Genomic DNA, 14,731 nt, shown 5'->3' on the forward strand with positions numbered 1-14,731 from the left:
CATTTTTTAACCCTTCCAATTATAGTGGCAAAAATTGTCGATTGTGCTTCATAATATATGTTCAATCTTTATTAGCTTCAACTCTATCTAAAACCTTTTTGTTATAGATTTTATTTTTCCAACACTTTAAAAAATAGTACTATTCAAAAAACTTAATGCATTCCTACTTCGTGCATTGCTAATGCTATGTGAAGCTACGATCCCTTCGAATCTCGAAAAACAATGCTCTACCATGTTCCTTACTCTTACGAAACTATTACTTTGACCACCATTGGAGTCACTATTGGAGCTGCTACTTTAATTATGTGTAATCAATAAAATCTTAATCCGTCAGTCATCAACAATCATCAATAATGTTATCAACATAAGTAATTATCTGTTTTCAATTCTGGATGTACTTACGAAAGCTATAATAGCACTAAATATTTCGAAAATCAGAAAGAACAAATGTTTCTTTTTATGTTGAAAAGTCCTAAACAAAAATTTAAAATTGCTTCGTGAGTTTAGGGTAATTTTACAGGGAAACTTTTGGACAACACTGTCAATACCATAAAAATTCTTAAAGACTGTTAGTTATGTTGTCAACGAATAATAAAATTAAGTTACTACGCAATTGCCAGGAAATTCGCAACATGCACATATGCCGGTCGTCCATTGATTTCGCCTAAATGCGCATGCAGTGGTGAAAGGGTTAATAAAATATTATGTAATCTCTAATTGAATCCCCATTCATTTAAACGCCCCTCTACTAGACCTGTACTATAATAGATGACGGTTAAAGATAGAACGCCACCGTTCAAGTGAACGTTACTTCTTTTGAAAAAAACACATAAAAACTATATAACACACAAACTAAGCTGTGATCCAGTGATAACATATACACTGGGCGTTGAGCTTGCAAAATGCCATCGTTAACTGCTTATTCTAATGCTGTAGCATGTGCAAGAAATTTTAGCCTCAAATAGTAGTACAGATTTCATCATATTTGCTAAACCGTTTTTTCATATATGCCGAACTATCAAGGCCGCTTAAACAATAAAATTATTATCAGCCTGATAGAGTTATTAATTTTTTCTACGCTGCTGCTTTCAAAGCTTTAACGAAAACACTGTAAAGCTTAGAAGTTAGAAAACTCGCTTCAATATGCATTGACAAAAGTATTAATTGCTATTGTTGTAACTGAGTCATTGTTAGTAAAAATTTGTCAACACTTTTCTATCCATCCTGTCCAAAATCGGATCCAAAGATCAAAGAATGTTGAAGTCGCAGTCAGCTGGATGTGGTTGTCAATTAAAGGGTGACACTCAAATGAACATGGCCTTCAAATTATGATTCTACCTTATGTCAATTTAGCTGTATTTCAGAATGTTATAATATTGGAGTTTTGGGTCAAGGTTAAAATAGCAAGCATAACTTTGCAAATATCGACGCAAAAAGATTTTAGTTTTAAATAAGGCTCTGCTTTCATATATTTGCAAATCACTAATGCATGAATTTAAAAAAAGAACCCAAGGGTATATTTCTCTTTGTGTAGTAGCATCTAATCAAAAATGCATTGATTTTAAATAAGTGCAGAGTGACATACATGGATTATCAACACCGAAGAGTGATTTTCAGACATCAGATTAAATGTGGATGATGCTATGATAAGTGGCTTTAAACTAACACAATGTACTAGGGAAACAAGCGTGATTATTTTGCTGTAGCTCAAATGCAGTAGAAAAAATAGAGGTGTCTAACTTTTCAAGTATTTCAGTCAAATTCGTTGCCTACATAAATGCTGACACTAGTCTTTGTGTTCTGCTGCTGTCAGGTTACAAAACATAGCTCTCCTAGTCAGAGGCATTTAGGTATCTAGAGCAATCTAGGCATTAGTGGTTTCAATGAACACCTGAACAATGCGTGTTTAACCACAGTGGTTGACCCCATAGGTCAAGTATTAGCCTAATTAATGACTTAATAAATAGCTACCCAGCCAGGTCACGCTAAGCTTAGCAGCAATCGTTCTGAACACTGGCCATTGAGACTGCTCAATGAATGTTAATCCTGATCATTTCTCTAATAGTTTGAAGCAAATAGAAATCCAAACTGCTCTATCGCATGCACACAAGTGGCACACCATTTAGTTTCATAATTAGCTACTAAAGTAGTATATAGAAGTGGTCATCAAAGTACCTTCTACAGTATATGTGTGCTTTGAATAACAATACATTGGTTAAGTATTATATTACTAAATGAGAAATGACACTAACGAGCATTAATGTCCTTATTGTTCGCTTGTATCTGAGAAACCGTCAATTCTGTTTTGACTTGCCGCACATAAACCAGCTTATTTAACTTTTGAATGGAGCTGAGCAATGATATGTGATTCATCAAAGCCATAGCTTATCAGATTTTTATGAATGATAATTCACATTATTTACTATTTCAGTCAGCAGAAAACGGTAAAGTGCAGAGGAAATAGCAGAATTTGACAAGCACTGGACTGAAAAATCAGGCAAACTGCCAACAAGATCAGTGTTGGATGCTATACACTCAACGCTGCCTAACAGAAGTGTTATAGTGATTTGGGCTCGAGCCAACAACTTGCTAAAGAAGGCTGCGAGAAAAAATGCCAGCTGAATTTTTTATGTTGTTGAACCTTCTTATTATCATTGCGTTGTATTTGTCAATAAATGTGCTCTTTTTGAAGACTAAAAGAGACCAACTCCGCAGTAATGCACTTGTAAAGTTATTTTGTATCAAGCAGTCTTAGCTATTATTTTATGTACAGAAAATGTGCATAAAACAATGACTATGATAGATAATACAATACCGACAATAGATATTATCTGTTGTACTGCACTGTACACTATGATGTATTATTCAAGAAACAAGCTCTAAGATAAATTATAATAATTCTTTTAAAGAAAAACCAAATATAAGGAAATATGCCGCAGCGGCCAGTCTACTGACAACTTACTGTCAAACCGACAAGCGTAAAAAATTACTTAGAACGCTGTGCTTGACTAAAAACAATCAGAAATTCACTACACAATGAGAAATATATCTTTTTGGGTCATTTTCCAAATTTAAGTGAATGTGTCTGAGTAGAATGTTCTATCAATTTCTTGACAGTTCAGGGCATTATTATTACTGGTAAAATGTGAATAATAGCACTCAGTATTACTATTGATCAATAAAACCACCCAAAGTCAAGAGATCTAAAGTTAGAAAAAATTTGGTACTGCGCTGGGTCCAGCCCGACTGATCATTGCTAACAATAAATTGCAGTAAGAAAGAAGTTTTGAAAAGCGAAAATGCCCTCAAAATAGAATGTTATTGTATTTTTATTGGCTCTCTATGTGACATTAAGTTTTTCCCTGGGTTCTACATAGGCACAATGGGCTTGTTTGGAATCTATCCAATTTATGGTGCTGTGGTATTGCGCAGGTTTTGCAACCTGACACTCCATTCCCGAGTGGGGAAATGTTTTTACTTAACGTTCTAAGAGTGGCTTAAGATGAATAGAAACACATTGCTGTTATTGTATGTTAGATTGAGTAACTAAGTATGTTGTGCAAGTAATTCATATTATTACTGTAGATAATATGCACAGCAAGCAAAGATGTGTGTGTGTGTGTGTTTCATTTTAGCAATCACAGTAACTGAGTTGCGTCCATGCATTGTTACCAACTAATTTTTTTAAGTTTTTGTATGCAGTGCAGCAGCGATATGTGACTGAATAAGAAACTATAACATAGACCATATTTATAAATATTGAGTTACATTATTTGTTTATTTTAGTGAGCAAAAAGTTATGCAGCCTAAAAGAAAATTGAGAGTTCAAAAAGCCATGATCGGAAGATTTAGGCAAACTACCAAAAATGTCAGAGCTGTATACTGTTAAAAGAAATTGGTGTTTGAAAATTATAATGATGACTTATGCCCGAGCCCGCAACTTACTCAAGAAGCTGCAAAATTAAACTGGCAGCAGGGTCTTCTTGTTGTTGAGGCTTTTGTAATATCGCATTAAACTTGACGTCTGAATAAATTTACTCCGTTTGGTGACTAAGCAACGACCATTCTATGGTACTTGACTAGTTGAATTTTTTAGTATCAAGCATGGTGGCTGTTGTTGTTTTAAATACAAATTTATTGATTCCTACGTTAAAGTTTAACATACTATACAATATGTAAGTTCTAACAACAATTATTGTTGTTTTATACAGATTGTTGTTTTATTGTACAGATTATAGCAGACTCTTAGTTGATCTATAAGTGATAGCAACATCCCAAATTATGTGTAAGCCATGGCACCTCTGCATTGATATGTAAGTTATAGAAACCTCCTAAATGATATATAAATAACAGCAGCTTCCTAATTACTATATAGTTCATTGCAGCCTCCTAACTGATATATAAATAGTAGCTACCAACTATATGAAATTCAAATTATAGTAAACTCTTATGTGATCTATAAGTCATAGCAATATCCTAAATTCTATGTAACTCATAGCAACCTCTGCAATGATATGTAAGATATAGCAACCTCCAAAATGATGTAAAAATAGCAGCAGTCTCCTAATTAATATATAATTCATAGCAGCCTCCTAACTGATATATAAATAATTGCTATCAACTATGGAAAATTCAAATTATAGCAAGGTCTTAGGTGATCTATGAGTGATAGCATCATCCTAAATTATATCTAACTCATAGCAGCCTCTGCAATGATATGTAAGTTATAGCAGCCTCCTAACTGATATATAAATAATAGCTATCAACTATGGAAAATTCAAATTATAGCAAGGTCTTAGGTGATCTATAAGTGACAGCATCATCCTAAATTATATGTAACTCATAGCAGCCTCTGCAATGATATGTAAGTTATAGCAACCTCCTAAATGATATATAAATAGCAGCAGCCTCCTAATTAATATATAATTCATAGTAGTCTTCTAACTGATATATAAATAATAGCTATCAACTATGGAAAATTCAAATTATAGCAAGGTCTTAGGTGATCTATAAGTGATAGCATCATCCTAAATTATATGTAACTCATAGCAGCCTCTGCAATGATATGTAAGTTATAGCAACCTCCTAAATGATATATAAATATCAGCAGCCTCCTAATTAATATATAATCCATAGCAGCCTCCTAACTGATATATAAATAATAGCTATGCACTATGGAAAATTCAAATTATAGCAAGGTCTTAGGTGATCTATGAGTGATAGCATCATCCCAAATTATATCTAACTCATAGCAGCCTCTGCAATGATATGTCAGTTATAGCAACCTCCTAAATGATATATAAATATCAGCAGCCTCCTAATTAATATATAATCCATAGCAGCCTCCTAACTGATATATAAATAATAGCTATCAACTATGAAAAATTCAAATTATAGCAAGGTCGTAGGTGATCTATAAGTGATAGCAACATCCTAAATTATATGTAACTCATAGCAGCCTCTGCAGTGATATGTAAGTTATAGCAACCTCCTAAATGATATATAAATATCAGCAGCCTCCTAATTAATATATAATCGATAGCAGCCTCCTAACTGATATATAAATAATAGCTATCAACTATGGAAAATTCAAATTATAGCAAGGTCTTAGGTGATCTATAAGTGATAGCAACATCCTAAACTATATGTAACTCATAGCAGCCTCTGCAATGATATGTAAGTTATAGCAACCTCCAAAACAATTTATAAATAGCAGCAGCCTCCTAAATAATATATAACTTATAGCAGCCTTCTCACTGATATATAGATAATTGCTACAAACTATGTGAAATTCAAATTATAGCATTTTCTCAAGTGATCTATAAGTTATAGCAACATACTTTAATATATGTAAATCCGAGCAGCCTCTCAAACAAACAAGTTATAGCAAACTCCTAAATGATATAGATTACGGCATCTTACTAAAGGGTAGGTAAGCTGTGCCATGCTATGTAATGTTTCCATTGTGACTATTACATAAGTTACAATGGTAACATTCTAATTTATGTGTAAGTTGTAGCAATCTGCTAACTGGTAATCATTATTTTTGCTTACTCATTGAGGTATGAATTATTTTACCTTCAAATTGATATGTAATTTACAACAACCATCTAGACATTCTCCAAGTTTTGACAGTTTTTCTAGAATGCATATATACAAAGTACGATAAGGCGATGAATATATATTGTATGATACCATATTCTCCTAAAATTTCCATAAAAATATATAATAATTAGGAGGTGAATAAATATATATATATCTACAATGTAGATAAATTAGACCATATAGGAGGCTTACCCATATATATTTGCGTTACCTCCTAATCCCTTATATTCCGAAACCTCCTAACTGGTATATATTTATTCAACTCCTAACTCTGAAATATGGGTATATATATATATATATATATATATAGCCAAGCTTTCAGCAAAATGTAATTTTTTTGGTTTTAAGTCAGCTCCTCTTTGAAATCCGTAAATACTCCCGGTTTCATCGCCGGCCGTTTCACTCTCACTTTCGCAATCCAATTCGCCCTGTTGATCTTATTTTTCACTTTCATTGTCTTTCCCACATTCTTCCCACCTGATATCCTCTTCTTCACTGCCAAACCAGTTGATGTCTTTCTCTAAGCAAACTTTTTTAGCAGAGCTTGAACAACCGCTTGCGTTCAGTAGATTTCCATAAAATAACACATCTTTGCAATGTGTATTGCTTGCACATGCAAAGCCAAGTATTACAAAGCCAATGGAAATTGATCTAATTACTAATTTTAATTATTTAAATTACTAGTTTTTTTAATAAATAATATATTTTTAAAAAGGTCTATCGAAGGCCGAATTATTTCGGGATTTTCGGGATCCATACGCTGAGACAATGCTCGTATTCTGGGCTTTTACGAATTTCGTAAGCAAAGGGTTAACTAGATCCAAACTTTGTGGAGTAGTTTGCAATGTTTTCTATTTATTTATTTGTGTAATAACCAAGGAAGAATCCACCATAGAAGGAGCAGTGAAGGGTTTCACGACAACAGAAGATCATGAAGCTACCAACTGGAATGGCAAGGAGCTTACAGAAAACCCTGTGGAATTTTCTGCTGTCTCACTAGATGCTCCGCTTATGTATTATAAAATCAAGTACCTGAAGCGCTATAAAACACACCATACTAGTTATGGTTTATTTAATGCAGTTCCAGTCGAAGATTACAAACATTGTCGACAGGAGTATATATCTGGAATGTATGATGGTATTCAGATGGTAAATGAGACCATTTTATATTATCTTAAAGAGAGTAGCTCTGACTACCAGGTCATTAGTCGGCAACTTATTAGACCGAGTCCAGCTGTACTAGAAGCTTACGAGTCATGGTGTAAGAAGTTGACTCCAGAAGACGACAATAGTAGGCCATCTCTAGCATATTATGGTATCGAAAAATCCATTACGCATAGCTAAACATATGTTTTCTTGTTATGCTTTCCAATGTACACATGTATGCGGATAACTGCCATATCTTCAATATGTTTTAAAACAAAATTTTATTGTTTGTTCACACATTGTTTGTTGTTGTTTGTTATTTGATGCCCTGATCCAGTAGTAACTACTGTTTTATTAATTTTTATGTTGCATACATTTATATAGTTTAGCCATCCTGTATTTCTAGTCAGGTTGTTTGCATTAGTGGAATATGCATCAAGGCAGTGTGTACTCAGTGTGTACTTTTTCTTTATACAGTTTTGCAACTTGGTGTATTCAACTTTTTCAATGGTTTTTCTATTTGATACATATTATATTTCGTTGAGAGATGCTATGTAAATCTAAATAATATATAACTTTTACATACAACATACAATGATAATACCTTCTCGTAACTCTAAGCTTTAGTTTGTATGAAGTCATAAAACTTGTATGTAGCCATGCTAATACTTGCTGTTCAAGTCCATGAAGTTGAAATAAGATAACTGTTTTGTAGCCAGGCTAATAATTGCTGAAAAGTTAGGTTCTAACATGTATTTAATAGAAATATAACTGTTTTTAGCTAGGCTAATAATTGCTGAAAAGTTAGGTTCTAACATATATTTAATAGAAATATAACTGTTTTGTAGCCAGGCTAGTATTTGCTGAAAAGTCAGGTTCCAATATGTATTTAACAGAAATATAACTGTTTTGTAGTTAGGCTAATATTTGCTGAAAAGTCGGGTTGCAATATGTATTTAATAGAAATATAACTGTTTTGTAGCTAGGCTAATATTTGCTGAAAAGTCAGATTCCAATATGTATTTAATAGAAATATAAATTTTTTTAGCTAGGCCAATAATTGCTGAAAAGTCAGGTTTTAACATGTATTAAATAGAAATATAACTGTTTTGTAGCTAGGCTAATATTTGCTGAAAAGTCAGGTTCCAATATGTGTTTAATAGAAATATAACTGTGGTGTAGCTAGACTAATAATTGCTGAAAAGTCAGGTTCTAATTTGTATTGCAATTAGAAGAAAAAGTATAACTGCTTTGTGGGCAAGCCAAAACCTGCTGTAGTCATATAAAATATCCGCTTTGCAATGTAGTACATACGTAATAGTTTGTAATAATATTATCAATGTACAAGTTCTTCAAGAGTATACTAAAAACCATTTACAACAACAGCTTACTACAACTGAAGTCATAAAACTTGTATGTAGCCATGCTAATACTTGCTGTTCAAGTCCATGAAGTTGAAATAAGATAACTGTTTTGTAGCCAGTTGCGTTGGGCGCAACGTCACGACAGGCTGCAAAATTTGTGCTCTCTCTGCTGCTTTTTTAAATTTGAAATAATTCTGAAAAGCAATGGGTAATAAATCAAAAAAGAGGAAAAAGTCATCTTCTGAAACTAATAAAGAAGGGCAGATGGATGAACTGGACAGTCAGATTTCTGAAGAAGAAACAAGGGGAGTATTAAAATCTAATAAGGTTGTCAAGTTTGATGATCACTATACACTGATGACAGAAATGTTTGAGAGACTCATCAATCAAATGAAGTATGATCAACAACATCTGATTGAGGTCATCACCAGCAAATTTGACAATCAAATTCGTGACCTTCAAACGGAAAACAGCGAGCTAAAGTCAAAATTAGCTGTTCTTGAGCACAGAGTAGCAACAACTCAGATCAACATGCTGAACAATGCCAATGCCAAACACACTATGACTGCACCTGCTATTGCTGCAAATTATATGCCAGCTACCAGACAAGAGCAAGGAAACAACATTGGGCACAGATCTGAGCAAAGTAAACCTACATATGCATCTACACTTCAAACTAACAAAAGGCCATTCACTAGACTAGTAAAAGGCACTGGTGAGGGAAAGTGGAATCTAAAGTCTGCTCCTGCTAGAAAATTTTCTGTAAAGGTCTTTCTTACACGACTTTCACCAGATGTTGAACCACGTAATGTCATACAACACATAAAGGAAACCTTCGATATAGAAACTCAGGTTGAAAAAGTCACGACTCGTTATCCAAGCTATAGCAGTTTTATGATTACTACTACGTTTAATAATTCTAAAACTTTACTAGATGAAAACATTGCTGAAAAATGGCCAACAAATGCTGCCTTAAGACGATGGTATGATGCAAAGCCAAAGACTGCAGAAAATGAGCTACCTGCTTCAGACTCTACCCAGGACCATGGCTAACAACAATCAGGAATCAACTCTAAACACTAGAGAACATGCCAGGTTACTACATAGTAAATTTATGCCCTTGTTAGATGATTTTATTCCACCTGTTAATTGGTTAAATGTGTTACATCACAATGCTCAATCATTGAAACCTAAAATTGATTACTATCTTTCACTACCCAATCTTAACTTTTATGACATATTCAGTTTTAGTGAATCTTGGTGTAAACCAGATTTGCCAGATGAAGTAATTAAATTTCCAGGTTACACAATTTTCAGAGAAGACCGTAAACACAAAACAGGTGGTGGCGCTGCTATTTTTATTAAATCACATTACCGATCTGAAAGGCTATGTTCTCTATCAAAACAAATGCCAACCTGTGAATCTGTTTGGATTAAAGTTTCCACTAGTAAATCCACTTTCGTTATAGGGTCAATTTATGCTCCACCAAACATAAACAAAGCTCAGTTTCTCTCAGAATTGTCTGATGTACTCAGTAACACTATCCTTAACCGAGCAAATATTATTCTTGTTGGAGATATGAATATAAATTGGAATACAGATAATGTTTTTAAAGATACACTTTTTGACATAGCAGCATTTTCAAACTTAATTCAAACAGTTCAAGGCTGTACGTATGTGTCACCCATACTTGGCAAAGAGTCTTTACTAGACTTATGTTTCATGTCTAGAACTCTAAATCTCTGCTCTAGTAAAGTTTTAGTGACAGATTTATCTGATCACTATGCGACATCAATATCTGTCTACAATCATAAACAGAAGTCTCCGCGAAAACTAATTGAATGTAGAAATTTTAAAAAACTTGCTGAACATCTACCAAATACAAAAGACAATACATTTTTAAACGAATTAGCTCAGACCAATGATGTCGATAGTCAAGCAACGTTAATTGAAGAGTGGGTTAATTCTCTTGTAGTTGAATTATCTCCAATTAAACAGTTACGAGTTCGTGGAGACTCTCCACCTTGGTTAAATTCTGATCTAAAAAAGCTAGTTGCTATGAAAAACAGGTTTTACAAGAAAGTGGTCAGCTCCGATAGACCTAGGCAGTGTCTAAACAGTGGATGGGCACAATATAAAAAATTCCGAAATTTTGTTCAGCAAAACATCAAACAAGCAAAACGTGATTACTATAACAAACGTTTGAGCACTAATGCCAAGACATTTTACAGTGAAATAAACCCACTACTCGGAAAATCTAAAAAATGTGCTTCCAAAGTTTTCCTAGACAATGACGGAATTACTGAAAAAGATCCAAAAAAGGTAGCTATGATTTTAAACAAATTTTTTTCAGATATATATAGCCCAGCAACTAATATTGCACTAACATCGTTACAAACATCTGAGCATAATTTTAAATTCGAATCTGTAACTGAAAGAGAAATCCAATCTATCTTCAAAACCCTTAAACCAGGAAAACGAGGCGGAGTCTTATCTATTCCTTCTGAAATATACATAAAACTAGCTCATAGCCTAATCCCAGCTTTAACACTTCTGATTAACAATTGCTTTAAGACCAATAAATTTCCTAACATTTACAAAAAAGCTATTGTCACGCCTCTATTTAAAAAAGGAAACCCTTTGAGCTGTAATAACTACAGACCCATATCTTCACTTCCCATTTTGTCTAAGATTGTTGAAAAGATTATATCTTTACAGATTAAATCATTTTTAGATACAAACCAAAAACTTTCAAGTAGACAATTCGGTTTTCGAAAGTGGACCTCAACATCACAAATGCTTCATTATATATTTGACATTATTGCTAGTCACCTTGATAAAAAAGATTCACAATATGTAGCCTTGGTGTCTCTTGACATAAAGAAAGCATTTGACACGGTTGACCACTCCCTTCTAGTTGATAAACTTAGTTATTTCTTTTCATTTAGTTCATCAGCTACTAAATTAATTCAGTCTTATTTGACCAACCGCAGCCAGGCAATGAAAATTGGTAATACTCTGTCAGAATTTTTAGCTATTCGTAAAGGTGTCCCTCAAGGATCTATTTTAGGGCCTTTACTTTTTAACATGATGGTTAATGACATGCTAGATAAAAATCCAAACGCTTACTCCTATGCAGATGATACAGTAATTATTTCTTCAGCAAGTACTCAGATAGATTCTCAGATGCTATCAATAGAACAATTTAATAGAATGCAAAACTGGTACCTATCTAATGGGTTATCTCTATGTGTTGAAAAAACACGATTTATTATTTTCTCGAATCGAGCAGTTGATTATAATAGAACTTTGAAGCTATGCAACACTGAAATCCAAATTGAACACAATATAAAATTACTTGGGGTCACAATTGATGCAAATTTTGGTTTCAATACGCATATAAAACTAACAGTGACCAAGGCAAAACAATGTTTATATGCTCTTCGTAAGATTCGACATCTTTTGTCTGTTGAAGATGCTAAATTAATATATACTTCAATAGTCCGAAGTCGTCTTGAATATTGTGCTACTTTGTTTATGTTTCTTGGTAAATGTCATTCAGACCAAATTGAGGCTTGCCAAAATAAAGCGGTGCGAGTAATATGCAAAGCACCTAAATCCTTCTCAGTAACTGATGGTCGTCGATTATTGGGCCTACATACTCTCGCCAGTCGGCGTTCTTTCTTTTACAGGCAGTTGATAGGCAAAGTGGAGGTAGCTACAGTGGCCAGTGCTCTATACAAATATATTCAAGAGGATAGTGAGAGACACCAAATAAGCCTAAGATCGCAATGCTCATTAATAACACCATCTATTAATAAGAACTATGGCAGACAATCTTTTAAATATAACGCTATCAAGATTATGAAAGAAGAGGTATTAGATCCTGTGAATGAGCTGTCATTTGATATTGATTAACTGGCCATACTGTGACTACTGACCATTCTATATTTTATTTACTAACACTGGTATACTAACAACATTGAATTAAAATTATTAAAAACCATCGGTTGTCACTTTACAACCATAGCTGACATAAGAATAGTAAAGTATTGTGTTGTTATATGGTTTTTCAGGTAATTTGACTTACTTGAATACCACACTAACATCAATGATTAATAGCCACAAGTTCTACTTCAATCTAGACTATGCTTGTTGTGGTTAATTAGGCTAGGTAAACCTAATTGTTTATTCAATGGTTGCTAATAGTATGAGTATGGAACTTGACCCAGATCTTTGTACAAGCCTCAACTATGTTAACTCTCAGATGTTTGGTATAGCAATCAAAATATCTATTATTATGAACCAAAGCCTAATACACAAGTAGCAAAATTCTAAAATATAAGATAGATAGCAATCAATGAAACTAAGTGAAATAATCTCTTACGCCAACAGCTGTATCTGCCCTTAAGCTCGGCTTGTACGTCTACAAGTTGTCACTGTCAAAAGAGGATGAGCTAATGAAAATTGTTAGCTTTTATAGGCATTCAGGATAGCCTGAGGACGGTACGTATAATGTTCATATTATATCTTTGTGTTGTAGGAGTAAGTCCATTGGAGGGAACGCTGTCTCTGAACCGTCATCTGATTAGCGCTATATCTGTGTCTTGAAACTGGGATTGCATAACATTGATTGGCGCTGTGTTATGTAATGGAAAGAGCTGACTCAGGGTAAGCTCAGTTATCTTTGGTTGTGCTTGGTCATGGTTGGTAGATGTAATTGTATTCCAAATTCCTTTGGCGGTGTTGACGTGGTGTTGACGCAGCAGTTTCCAAGATTGATGTTTAATCTTTTAATGTCTCTTTACATTCCCTGCTGGTATCTTGTTTTTGAAGTATTTCAATACAACATTTCTCCCGCTGTTAAAGAACGATATGTCCTCATATCGGTATTCCGTAGTAACGTTGCTGTTGGCGTAACGGTAGTAAAATAAGCAGAATATATAAAATGAAGTTATAAAGTTATAGTTAGAATTAAGATGTTTAAAACCCATATACTCGAGTTAATAATAAAAAAAATTATATAATAATTCGTAAAACCAAAACCATAAAGATGTTAAAAGCAAAGCAAAAAAAAAATTTTTTTTTTTTTTTTTTTCAGAGCATTAAGGTATGTGTTAGTAGTAGAAGTAAATGGTTGTTAGTTTGCCTTGTGGTATATGTGAGTGTCAATTGTCCTTTCGAGATCGCGTATTATTGTACTGGTGTTTGTATTGCGTCTCCCTTGACAAAGTAAACGGGTCCTCCCGTATGTTGGTATGTATGGGTGGTTGTAAGCGGCGGGTAGTCATTGGTCTCATGGTCAGGAAAGAAAGCTAAATCTTGAAATAGAAACTTCACATAACATTGTAGTAAAAAAAGTTGGCGTGCCTTTTGGAATTCTAAAATCTCAAAATAAATATTATAATATGCATGACTCAGTTGTGTGTAAGAACCTTTTCATTCTCCAATGCTGGAGCTACCTACAGAAAAAAAATTCCAAGCATCTGTGTTCATCACTAACCTGTCTTATCCTTAAAAAATAGGAAGTCACAATAGAAGTTAACAGTTTTAAATGAGTTCGTTTTCTGGTATGTGCCGTGTCTATTTCGCAATAAAGTCTATCCTAAAAAATTCAAAAGTCAATTTTCATTACATGAAGTTAGCACGCCATTTAGTTTCTACAGTGGCTACATTTAGTTTTTTTTTTCAAGGTTAAATGAACGAATGAATGATGTGTTTGATCAAAGTAGGTAATCAATAAGCCACTATCTGAGATTAGAAAAAAAAACGATACGGCACGCTGTACCTGTCAAGGAAATATAGATGTTAGCATGTGGTGAGCATTATGAATGCAGTCAGTCGTTGTTATAAGTTATAAGTTGTCAGTTCAGTATCTTGTCTAAAATATGTCTAGAGTTATGTGTAGTCTGTGCACTATATTAGTATCTAATTGAAAGTTTATACTCGAGTTTAAGTTTCTTATAGTAGTGTGCTTGCCTATAAGTCAAGCTGATGTAACTTAATTATAACCGGTGTATTATTTTTGTTAGGCCTTATATGTATGTAAATGTTAGGTGTAATAACCTAGAGCTCTGTGTATCTACAGTCACTAATAGAATGAGGATATGCTTTC

General features: G+C 33.6%; 1 long non-coding RNA gene across 1 annotated transcript in view; it reads right to left on the bottom strand.

Annotated features, from left to right (window-relative positions):
* Positions 1-13,070, bottom strand: part of LOC137408309 (uncharacterized) — a 33,526-nt gene extending 20,456 nt beyond the window's left edge. Inside the window, exon 1 of the long non-coding RNA XR_010980070.1 lies at positions 13,004-13,070. This is a non-coding gene — a long non-coding RNA (uncharacterized lncRNA). The remainder of the gene's footprint in view (positions 1-13,003) is intronic.
* Positions 13,071-14,731: the final 1,661 nt, after the last annotated feature.

The sequence above is a fragment of the Watersipora subatra genome, chromosome 11 (assembly GCF_963576615.1).
Source record: "Watersipora subatra chromosome 11, tzWatSuba1.1, whole genome shotgun sequence".
In the NCBI taxonomy this organism is placed as follows: domain Eukaryota; kingdom Metazoa; phylum Bryozoa; class Gymnolaemata; order Cheilostomatida; family Watersiporidae; genus Watersipora; species Watersipora subatra.